Source organism: Corythoichthys intestinalis, chromosome 4, assembly GCF_030265065.1.
Source record: "Corythoichthys intestinalis isolate RoL2023-P3 chromosome 4, ASM3026506v1, whole genome shotgun sequence".
In the NCBI taxonomy this organism is placed as follows: Eukaryota; Metazoa; Chordata; class Actinopteri; order Syngnathiformes; family Syngnathidae; genus Corythoichthys; species Corythoichthys intestinalis.
The window spans coordinates 61,399,578-61,411,958 of record NC_080398.1 but is presented as its reverse complement, the minus strand read 5'-3'; the positions used below and the strand labels follow the sequence as shown (position 1 = coordinate 61,411,958).

General features: G+C 42.6%; 1 protein-coding gene and 1 long non-coding RNA gene across 4 annotated transcripts in view; one reads left to right on the top strand and one right to left on the bottom strand.

Moving 5' to 3' along the window:
- LOC130914209 (glutamate receptor ionotropic, kainate 2-like) overlaps window positions 1–12,381 on the top strand; it is a 284,668-nt gene that overhangs the window by 136,562 nt on the left and 135,725 nt on the right. The gene's annotated exons all lie outside the window — the stretch shown is intronic.
- Window positions 9,809–10,533, bottom strand: LOC130914210 (uncharacterized). The gene is made up of 3 exons (XR_009062856.1): window positions 10,450–10,533; window positions 10,291–10,357; window positions 9,809–10,028 (listed from the first exon to the last, which is right to left on the bottom strand). It is a non-coding gene; the product is annotated as an uncharacterized LOC130914210 (long non-coding RNA).

Sequence of the window (12,381 nt, the reverse complement as noted above, 5' to 3'; positions counted from 1 at the left end):
GAAGGCGACAGCGAAGGAGAGACTGAGTAGGTGCGTGGCGAAGTGTATCTGAGCCTATTTATATTCGACACTGAGAGTGAAGACTTCCATGGTTTCATTGGACAGGAGGAAGATTGCTAACAAAGACTTTTATGTTTCTTATAACCAGCCCAGTTAGTCTCGACATTCTTATAGCAAATACATGTTATTGTTTCATTCTTTTTAAAATGTTGTTAGTGGTTATTAAATGTTACTTCCTTTCAAAAGCTTACAGTTAGCAGCTAAGCGTGCACACTTCTGGTGACCATTTCAAAATAAAAGCATGTCATGTTCAACATAAATGCAGATTTCTGTAGTTACACTAACATATTCCAGAGTCTCCACTAAGATAGCGTTCAAATGACATCCATTATCAAATATATGTTTGGCAATCGAAAAACAATTTAGCTAACATGCGCACTTGCAGGCCAAGATGACAGTCATTTTGGATCCACTCCAATTGGCAGAGAACAAAAATGGTGTTGGGTTTGTCACCTATTTCATACACTAATCTGGGGATGGCGTGGCTCAGTGGTAGAGTAGTCGTCCCCCAACCCAGAAGTTGTAGGTTCAATTCTCTGCCCTGATGAACTCGCCTAAGTATGCCTGAGCAAGATACTGAACCCCACATTGCTCCTGGTGCTGTGTCACCAGTAGGTAGATTGCAATGTAGTGTAAAGCGCTTTGAGCGCCTTGAAAGGTGGAATAGCGCTATATAAGTATAAACCAAACCATTTAATCTAGTTTTCAAATGGCACGCTATTCATTGTGATTTAAAAATATATATTGTTTTATTGTTTATAATTTATAAATATAGTTTGTGTGTTTTATTTACGAATACACATCTATGACATTTAAATAAGTGGTTTATTTCTACATTTGTGTACATTTGTGTTTTCACAGTGCTGGCCAAAAGTATTGGCACCCCTGCAATTCTGTCAGATAATGCTCAATTTTACCCAGAAAATGATTGCATTTACAAATGCTTTGGTTAACAGCACCCGTCACTTACCTGTGGCACATAAAAGGTGGTGGCAATAACTAAATCACACTTGCAGCCAGTTAAAATTGATTAAAGTTGACTCAACCTCTGTCCTATGTCCTTGTGTGTACCACATTGAGCATGGAGAAAAGAAAGAAGACCAACGAACTGTCTGAGGACTTGAGAAGCAAAATTGTGAGGAAGCATGGGCAGTCACAAAGCTACAAGTCCATCTCCAAAGACCTGAATGTTCCAGTGTCTACTGTGCACAGTGTCATCAATAAGCGTAAAGCCCATGGCACTGTGGCTAACCTCCCTAGATGTGGACGGAAAAGAAAAATTGATGAGAGATTTCAACGCAAGATTGTGCGGATGGTGGATAAAAACCCTCGACTAACATCCAAACAAGTTTAAGCTGTCCTGCTGCCCGAGGGTACAACAGTGTCAACACGTACTATCCGTTGGCGTCAGCATGAAAAGGGACTCTATGGTAGGAGACCCAGGAAGACCCCACTTCTGACCCAGAGACATAAAAAAGCCAGGTTGGAGTTTGCCAAAACTGACCTGACAAAGCCAAAAATGTTTTAGAAGAATGTTCTCTGGTCAGATGAGACAAAAGTAAAGCTTTTTTGGAAAAAGGCATTAACATAGAGTTTACAGGCGGGAAAAACGAGGCCTTCAAAGAAAAGAACACGGTCCCCACAGTCAAACATGGCAGAGGTTCCCTGATGTTTTGCGGTTGCTTTGTTGCCTCTGGCACTGGACTGCTTGACCGTGTGCATGGCATTATGAAGACTACCAACAAATTTTGCATTATAATGTAGGGCCCAGTGTGAGAAAGCTTGGCATCCCTCAGAGGTCATGGATCTTCCAGCAGGACAATGACTCAAAACACACTTCAAAAAGCACTAGGAAATGGTTTGAGACTAAGCACTGGAGACTTGTAAAGTAGCCAGCAATGAGTCCAGAACTGAATCCCATAGAACACCTGTGGAGAGATCTGAAAATGGCAGTTTGGAGAAGGCCCCCCTCAAATCTCGGAGACCTGGTGCAGTTGGCCAAAGAAGAATTCCAGCAGAGCACTGTAAGAATCTTAGTAATGCAGTTTTTTTGTCTAAAAGTTGTGCTACCAACTATTACGCTGAGGGTGCCAGTACATTTGTCCGGCCCACTTTTGGAGTTTTGTTTAAAATGATAATGATTTCATTTTTTTTTCATTATCTTTACTGTTTTTTCATTGCAAGCAAAATAAATGAAGCTATTACTACCGAAGCATTTGTAATTGCAATCATTTTCTTGGAGAAATTGAGCATTATCTGACAGAATTGCAGGGGTGCCAATACTTTTGGCCAGCAGCGTACATAAATATTGCATATCGGCATTAATTTATCGCCCACTAAAACTTGTTATCACGACAGGGCTAACACCATGCATAAAACGTGGGGATGGTGTGGCTCAGTGGTCGAGTAGTTGTCCCCCAACCCAGAGGTTGTGGGTTCAATTCTCTGCCCTGATGAACTCGCCTAAGTATCCTTGAGCAAGATACTGAACCCCACATTGCTCTTGGTGCTGCGTCACCAGTAGGTAGATGGCAAGGTAGTGTAAAGCGCTTTGAGCACCTTGAAAGGTGGAAAAGCGCTATAGACTCTACTCACATGACGTCACAACCACGCCTCCGCGCCATATTGTCCGTCTACTCGTCGTTTTGATGCATTACCACTACGTAAATTCCTCCTATTATGGCGTGTTTTTCTGCTCGTTAACATTAATAATCAAAATGGTGAAGGCGTGTGTGGCGGTTGGTTGCAATAACAGAGAAGATAGACGGAGAGACTTGAAGTTCTACCGTATTCCGAGAGACCCGGAGAGGAGAGCGAGATGGACTGCTGCAATTCGACGAGAAAACTGGGCTCCAAACGATTACCACGGATTATGTAGTAGTAATTTTATATCTGGTAAGATGCATTTAATATATATTTAGAGGGTTTTGGGCTGACAACCACAATTAAGATCATTGCGAGGCTAATCACCGACAACATACAGTTTCAAATTCAAGATGCTTATTTCTTCCACCATCATTACATTTTGAATAATATTTAGCTAGTACCAAGTGAAAGAAGCTGGCCTCGTCTACGGATCATCAGTTAAACAGGTGTGTCCAAACCTTTTGCAAAGGGGGCCAGATTTGGTGTGGTAAAAATGTGGGGGGCTACCTTGGCTGGTTTACATAGAACAATATATTTAAACAAATGTTAGCAAGCCCTTCTGTGTGTCACATTTGCTTTATTATTTTTTTTAATTCATAATTTCAACAGTCTCGTCTTTGTGGCGTTCTCTTTCGACACTCGGGCTCTTGCGAAATACTGCTGCTGTAGCTTCAAGTTGCTATAATTTCTCGCTGCGTATCTTCCCTGTAATGTTGTCGTACATGTCAGCGTGTCTTGTTATTATCGCGTCACATCGAACTCTTTGAAAATAGCGACTGTCTCTTTGCAAATGAGGCAGACACAGTTGTTGCGTGTTTTATTGAAGAAATAGTCCAATATCCACCTATCCTTGAAGCGTCGGCCATCGCAGTCAACTTTTTTTTTTTTTTGATTGTCGCCATTTTAGAAATCACACAGGGTAATGTTGCTTAGAGTGCTGCTCTTAATGTTTTTCAAAGTTTCGTGAGAATAGGCCGAGTTTCTGTGGAAAAGATAGTTGTAGATATCAGGGTAGCAGATGTCAGGCAGAGAGGGCGAAGACAGCAGGTCAAAAAATATCAATTTAGGCATCAAATATGGATCTGGCAAATGGATAGACTGAAGCTTTTCCACATAACGCCTTTTATGCAACGCATCCAATGAGTTTACAGCGTCTGAAAGCACTGGGGCTTCCATGAATTGCTCTATAAACTGAACGACTAATTGAAACCATTGAGAATAGGGCTAAACAGAGACGGACAATATGGCGGCCGGATACAGCGACACGTCATTCTGTGACGTCGGTGAGTAGGGTCTATACAAGTATAACACCATTTACCAAAACGATGCTCTAAGAGTCGACGGTGAAGTTTCCTCCACCATAGGAAGGAATGTGAATATGGAACCATCTTCAATGAAGCGAAGTTGCTGGCCTTAAACTTTTAACGCACTGATGTTGAAATATCATGTGGGATGAGAAGTGAGAACTGCACTTTGTTGGATGATAATGAGATGGGAGTGTGTGTATGTGTGTGTGAGGGGGTATTCACAATGATGTTGGGTGGTGAAAGGAAATACAGTATTAATCAGAGAAGGTGGTTGCAGCAGCAGTGTGGCCCCGAAGGGCTCTGTGCATCACATCACATTATAACCTAGCCCAAATAGAGGCGCTAAAATGGTTAAGCCTGAAATAACAGCTCACCCTGCCAAATCACATTATCATTGAACCCGCTGCGGTCTTAATCGGCCTCAACCTCCTGCACTGATAAAGCCAGTAGATAGAAGTGCTCTTTCCTTGCTCGCTCACTATCTCTCTTGCCACTTTTGTGGCAGTGTTTCTAATTTTATTGTTGATTGTAGCTTTGCATGCAATGTAAAAGTTACCATCTCCAACAGGGGTGGGCAAACTGGTCCTCAAGGGCCGCAGTGTGTCCTGGTCTTTGTTACAACTGATTCAGCACAGGCAGTTGAATCAATGAGGGGCCCAGGGAAACAATAAGCACCTGACTGCAATCAACTGATTGCACTTGCAAGACACCAGATTGGTGGAAAAGTGTCCTCTTGATTGGTTGCAACGAAAAACAGCACCCACTGCGGCCCTTTGTGGAATAGTTTGCCCACCCTGATCTACAATATTCCTCTTTTTTTCTATGGTGTTTCTTCGGCACACTGCCCAGCAAAAACTGTTTGACCCACCGAGACCATTAATTACACCAAAACGACCGGAATTCTCATGTAACGCTGTCTCTCTTTCGTTTGACACCCCAAAAATGACAGTTCGCCCAAAAACGTGTTTTTTTTTTTTTTTTGTCTTTTAAAGGGAACCACAGACTTAAAGACTTGTAGGCTCTAATAGGCCACCATTGTTCTCTGGCATGCTTAAGTTACTAGAAACACATTAAATATTGACACTGATTTAAAAATCTATAATATTTAGTACAAGTTTTGACCTACGGAGGGCGCTATGTTTAACACGAGCAATTCATGCTGGGGGTGATGACGCAATTGGTCTGTACTGGAAGCAAGCGCTATACTAGCGAAGCAATAACGAGGGCTGGCATGATTTTAGAAGATTCTGCTGCTGGCTGGTCAGATATTTTGTCACAAAGCTGTGGGATGAGTTCCGACATCGTATTTTTATCCAATTCCAGCTCATCAGCTGTGTCTGTAAATCGATCCTAAGCGTGTTGCCGAGATATTGACTTGCTGCCATTTTACAGTTTATATTCCCGATCCCTTTGCTGCTCAATGCATCCAGGCCTTGTTTTTTTTTTAAATTTGTCTTCCGTCCTGGTTTTTGGAATCCTCGACCTTGTGCAGGTATTTGAGTGCATTATTTGTTTTCGCCCTGCTTTTGCGGCCTCTTGCCTCGGTTTCCCCTCTGTTTTTTTTTTCCTGACCTGCTGTCACTCACCCTTTTTTGTCTCCCTTTTCGCGGTCGCGTGTTTATTGTTTGTGTTCAGTAAACCCTTGTACACTAACCCTCTGTTATTGGACCGTTTGCTTCTTTTCATCCAAGGACTTGAGTTTATTGACTGTAGCTAACAGATTGATAAACAACACACATACTATCGACTTAGAAAAAAATAACATGGTCCTTGTGGTCTTCGTTAATGTTGCTAAAGAGTGTGGTCTTGAACGATCCCTTAATGCAGTGCCAGTGTGGAGTTGAATGAAAAGACAATCACGTTAGCTCACAATGTGTCTCACGTGCTTTAAGTACAAATAAAGTAGACAACAGTGAATGGAGCGTGACCCAATATGTACAAGGAAGTAAACCTTAAATGCCCCAAAATCAAAAGGAAGTGACCCAATACCTACAGGAAGTGACCCTGGAATGCCTCAGTATCAACTGGAAGTGACCCTGGAATGCATCAAACTCAACAGGGAGTGAACTTAAAATGCCCCCCAATCAACAGGAAGTGACCATATATGAACAGGAAGTGACCATGAAATGCTCCCCAAATCACCAGGAAGTGACCCTGGAATGCCTAAAAATCAACAGGATGTGACCCAATATGTAAAGTGAAGTGACACTGAAATACCCCAATATCAATAGGAAGTGACCATATATCAATGGGAAGTGACCCTATAACGCCTCCAAAATTACCAAATAAACAGAAGGTGAACTATAAGAATGTAACAATGGATTGCTTCAAAATCAATAGGAAGTGACCGTGTAATGCCTCAATCTCAACAGGAAGTGAATCTGAAATGCCCCCAAATCAACATGAAGTGACCCCGAAATTCCCTCAAAATCAACAGGAGGTGACCTAAAATTGGAATATGGGAAGTGACGCCGAAACAGCCCGGATCAATAGGACTCTTATAAGACCCTGTGGCCTATACTACGAAGCCGGTTTTCTGGCTTAGCAGGGTGACTTCGAGAGTAACTTTATCACGTGCGACGTAAGTTCGCGGCTATGCGAGACTACGAAAGGATATGTTGGAACCGAGAAGTGTTGCCATGGCAACACGCCACACGCCAAACCTGGTCGTGTCAGAGTTAGATCTTGCTTAACATCAGGATTCCAATTAACCACGCTCTATTTAAACAGCACTCCTCTGCGGACGTGTCCTCCTGACAATGACAGCGTACTTGGACGACCCATACGACATTGGCGCGCGGATTGTGAGGGGCTCTCTCCGGAGGGCACGGGTATTTCGGGACCGCCAGAATCCGCTGGCGTACCCGGAAGATGTTCTCCATGAAAGATATAGATTTTCAGCTGAGGGAATTCTTTACCTGTGCCAACTGATCTAGGCAGCAGACATCACTAATGTAACCCGCCGAGTCAGGCCCTCACAACCGCGCAGATTGTGTGTGCCTGTCCGTGCGCTCTTTCGCCAGGGACAATATATGTATTCCATCGGTGATGCTGAATATCTGCGTAAGAACACTGTATGCCGTGCGATTCGGAGTGGGGTATGGAAACGCTTCAAATTGATGCATTTATAATAATCATAGAAATATGTAGACTATTTAAACATTGAGAAAAAAAATTTCTGCCAACTGGAGGAGATTAAATTAAATGTCAAATCCACTGATAGGACAGACGCACAAATATAAAAGATATAAATGTTTATTGAATATGCATCTTACAGTCTTGTTTAACTGTGAAAAGTCGCTACAAAAGACGGGCTTTTATTTACGCAACGACGCATGGCATCCCCGCATTTCCTTCTTCTCCTGAGTCCTCACAAATATAACATAATTTTTTTTGGGGGGGTTGTCGGGCTCGGGCCTGCAAATCAAGTTTATTGATCGGACTCGGATTTTTTAGGCCCAAACTAAAAAAAAGAACATACGTATTCGTACAGTCAAGGGGACTAAACATACAATCATCCTGTTTCGTGTGGTGATGCGTGACAATTATTTCTTACTGTTAATGTACCAAATCTTATTTTATTGTCCTGACAGCAGGCTTTATTTCTTTTCATGGACATAAGTAAACTGGCATATTGACGCATTCACAAATCACACGATCTGTAAATTCGCTGTCAACAGACCCGTTGCGCTCTACTCGCCCAAGCGGTGTTGGATTTCGCGGTGAGGGTGGATTTTAATTCCTCATAATTCCGCATGATCATCGCGCATTCCTCCTCCGTGAAGTAAGGTGCCCGTGCCATCGTCACAAGTAGTGTTTGACTCTGGTCACCGCCCCCTTTTATGTGAACGCGCAGTAAAGGCCCAAGTACACTGCATGCGTGATCGTTGCGGTTCCGGTCCGGTTCAGTGTTGCCTGCGTGCCACGCAGTCCGTCAAAAACAGGCAAATCATACCGGCTGCTGCACGGCTGCGGTCCGCCAACCTCGTCCCCCCCGTGAGCTCTCGCGTGATAGCGCGCGATAATGTGCCATTTAAAACAACGAAAAACACATGGAGTCTATACTCATCAGAGAAGCAGAGAGAGAGAGCACATATTTTCTTTGCATATTGATATTTTAGTTAATCTGGAATTAAGAGACAGACATGACTGCATCATGATGAGATCAGGACAGAAAAACACACATAATAGGACACCTTGCAGCTTCCTTTTTAAAATTGTCCTTATAGAAAGGATCTGCTGCATCATAAATGATTTTGTGGGTTTCCACCTCCATGATGAAGCGCTCATCATCCATCTTCGCTCGTGTTTAAACCGTGATTAGGCACCTGGGCTGTTACGTCCAGGCCCAGCTCCGCCCATTTTGCCGGATGCGTGTCCGGCAAAAATAGAAAGTAGCCTATACCATCCGGCGGGCATGCGGCACGCCGGAGGTGGTTCGCAGTCAAGCCGGAGCACTGACGCGGCCGGTATACGTTGAACAATAGGATATAATGGGAACGGATTGGCTCCGGTGCTATTTTTTACCGGAGTCGGACCGGAACCGCAACGATCACGCATGCAGTGTACTTGGGCCTTAACTCTGACTGGGTTGACACAGGTTCGACTAATCAACCTCATAATCAGCGTCGTAGTACCGATTGACCACAAACTAGACAACCAGGTTTTGTCAACTCCGGTTACCCGATGGTAAACTGGATTACTTCTGGGGAGGTTGAACTCGGTTCGTAGTATAGGCCACTGTTTGGCTCCTATAGGACCCTATATCAATAGGAAGTGTCCTTAAAATGCCTCCCGAAAATGTTTTCCTTTATAGATTTTATTTGTTGATTTACCCTGCGCTTGTGGTGTTATTAAACTGAAAATTTCTTTAGAGTAATTCCTCTGGTGTAATAAGAATGGATGCGTTATTTAACAGTAAGCGATTATTTTTAAGAACCATTAAAATAACGCTACATTAAAACATGACCCAAACCTTTTCTTATATACAAACAGCTACACTGTAGTTAACCTCTTCAAAGTCCATTTCTTTTTTCTTTTTTTTAACAACAAATCATCCAATCAATAGCCGCTTTCAGACCTAATATACCGCTACATTAACAGGTAGTGTGAATACCCCCAGATCGAGGCTTTTTAGCAATAGGAAAATGTACCAGCACTCGACCATGTTCAGAAGAGCAGGAATGGTAGTAGTATTTAGCCAGCTCGGCAGCTTTCACATTCAGCGTGCGACTCTGAAATGACGTGATGTTTTTTTCCTTGTTTACTTTTTCTAGATTTGGCTGAAGAGATAAAGATAATTTAATGTATCAGAACAACTCTATTTTTCCCATACACACTGCCACATATGACCATGTCCCTGACATTTGAAACATTTGAGGGTCAGAAGATTACATTTTTTCCACTCACCCACCTATACCACATCACTCTCCCAGGTAGACCTGCTTCCTGAGAAGAGATAAACTGTCATCCTTTCTCCCCTTTCACTTTCCTCTGCAATCTCATTTTATATACCCCACTAATGTTAGGGTGTGCGTGAGCAGGAGGGGATCCCAATGCAGACAAACGGGTTTTGGCGAGTAGTATTTTATTAGCGAGCACCAGAAAGAGCGTGGCGGGCGGAAGTCTTGCTTGGCTTGGGGTAGTTGAGCTGACGAGGAGGCTCGGAAGGGAGGCAGGCGTGGAATCCGACGAGGGGCGCGCAGAAAACAGGACCTGAGACGAAAGCAAGGTAGTCGTGAGCCAGTGAGCAGAGATATAATGTAGGAAATGCGAGATACAACTGACGCGTGTAACAGACGAGTTGATCGGGCGACGAGGTGGAGCGTCTGCTTGGCTTTTAAAGCTGGCTGATGTTCATTGCCCTCAGGTGTGGCCGCTCCACTCGTCTGACCTGTAATCAACTAAAAAACATGCACACCTGCTGGAGGTGGGCATGTCTCAGTAGGAAGGGGAAGAGGACCTAACAACTAATGTGTTGCCTCAGTTTTTCCAAATTCTTATCCACCGGGATCCCTGTTATGATTAAGGTTCGGGTTATGGAAAAAAATCAATTCAAAGTTCATATCTGTTAACATTTTATGTTTGCTCTGTTTACGTCTTGGTGATGGTGCTATGATGTCTATAGAGGACCAAAGTGTCATTAAATGTGTGATTAATTCAAAATACAAGTGTTTGCTAAAAAAAGAAAAGAAAGAAAAAAGTGATAGTTTTTTTGTTTTTTGCCATCTGTCTTCAAAATCAAAATTGGGACATCCCTTGTTGTTTGTCAGTTCACCTCTGCTCATGCTCATCAACTTCCATCACTCTTTCACCTCTTCCTGCACTCTGCTGCTCTACCTTGACTGGACAGAAATAGGGATATATTATTGTAACTGTTATGCAATTAATAGTAGATTAGGACCTAAAAGTGGTTTATGTTGCCTTGGTGGGTTACCTAGCTTACCGCTCTCATTCCTCCTTGCATATTTATCCTTGCTGCAAGCCAATAACTTTCTTATATCCATTTGCAAGAGTAATCTGTTTGAGTCAAATAGAAATAAAACATACAGTGGTATGAAAAAGTATCTGAACCTTTTGGAATTTCTCACATTTCTGCATAAAATCACCATCAAATGTGATCCGATCTTTGTTAAAATCACACAGAGGAAAATACAGTGTCTGCTTTAACTAAAACTACCCAAACATTTGTAAGTTTTCACATTTTAATTAGGGTAGCATGCAATGACAGAAGGGGGAAAATAAGTGAGTGAACCCTCTGCATAACGAGACTTAAAGGGCAATTGAAACCATTTTTTACCAAACATTTTTAGTCAGTTGTGTGCCCAATCACTGATGAGTGGTTTAAAGCTGCCCTGCCCACTATAAAACATTCACCTGGTGAGAATTGTCTTGATGAAAAGCATTGTCTGATGTGCTGCGATCAAGGATTAATTATTTGTATAAAGCTGGGAAAGGATGCAAAACCATCTCTAAAAGTCTGGGTGTTCATCCATCCACAGAGAAGTTGTCTACAAATGGAGAGAGTTTGACACTGTTACTGCTCTCCCAAGGAGTGGCCGTCCACCAAAGATGACGCCAAGAGTTCAGCAGCAAAATACTCAGAGAAATCAAAAAACAACCATAGAGTGTCTACTAAAGACTTACAGAAATCACTGACACAGTCTAATATCTCTGTGCACACATCAACTATATGTAAAACAATGGCCAAGAATGGTGTTCATGGGAGGACTCCACAGAGGAAGCTACGGCTGTTTAAAAAAAACATTGTTACTCATTTATTGTTCGCAAAAAGGCACTTGGACACGCCACAGATGACAGCCCTGATGAAGCAAAAGTTAAATTGTTTGGGAGTATCACACAGCGTCATGTGTGGTGGAAAAATGTAACAGCTCACCAACATCAACACTTCATCCCCACCGTGAAGCATGGTAGAGGGAGCATCATGATTTGGATAAGTAAAGTGCAAACAGAACAGGCCCTAAAATCGAACCTTGTGGCATTCCACAAGCTAGAGAAGTTCGTGAGGAGCAAAATCAGGTTAATTAGTGGAATGTATTGCTTTATTATTAGGGTTGGGACCATCATTTCTGTGCATTGAATGAGATGCATCCAAAGGTTTAGCCTGTACAATTAATGTGTGCCTATGTGGAATGTGCATATTTGTGTATTCATATACAGTGGGGCAAATAAGTATTTAGTCAACCACTAGTTCTAAGTTCTCCCACTTGAAAATATTAGATAGGCCTGTAATTGTCAACATGGGTAAACCTCAACCATGAGAGGCGGAATGTGGGAACAAAAAACAGAAAGTCACATTGTTTGATTTTTAAAGAATTTGTATGCAAATCATGGAAGAAAATAAGTATTTGGTCAATACCAAAAGTTCATCTCAATACTTTGTTATGTACCCTTTGTTGGCAATAACAGAGGCCAAACCTTTTCTGTAACTCTTCAAAAGCTTGCTGGTATGTTGGCCCATTTCTCCATGCAGATCTCCTCTAGAGCAGTGATGTTTTGGGGCTGTTGTTGGGCAACACGGACTTTCAACTCCCTCCACAAATTTTCTATGGGGTTGAGATCTGGAGACTGGCTAGGCCAATCAAGGACCTTGAAATGCTTCTTACGAAGCCACTCCTTTGTTGACCTGGCTGTGTGTTTGGGATCATTGTCATGCTGAAAGACCTAGCCACGTCTCATCTTCAATGCCCTTGCTGATGGAAGGAGATTTTCACTCAAAATCTCTCGATACGTGGTCCCATTCATTCTTTCCTTTACACAGATCAGTCGTCCTGGTCCCTTTGCAAAAAAACAGCCCCAAAGCATGATGTTTCCACCCCCATGCTTCACAGTGGGTATGGTGTTCTTC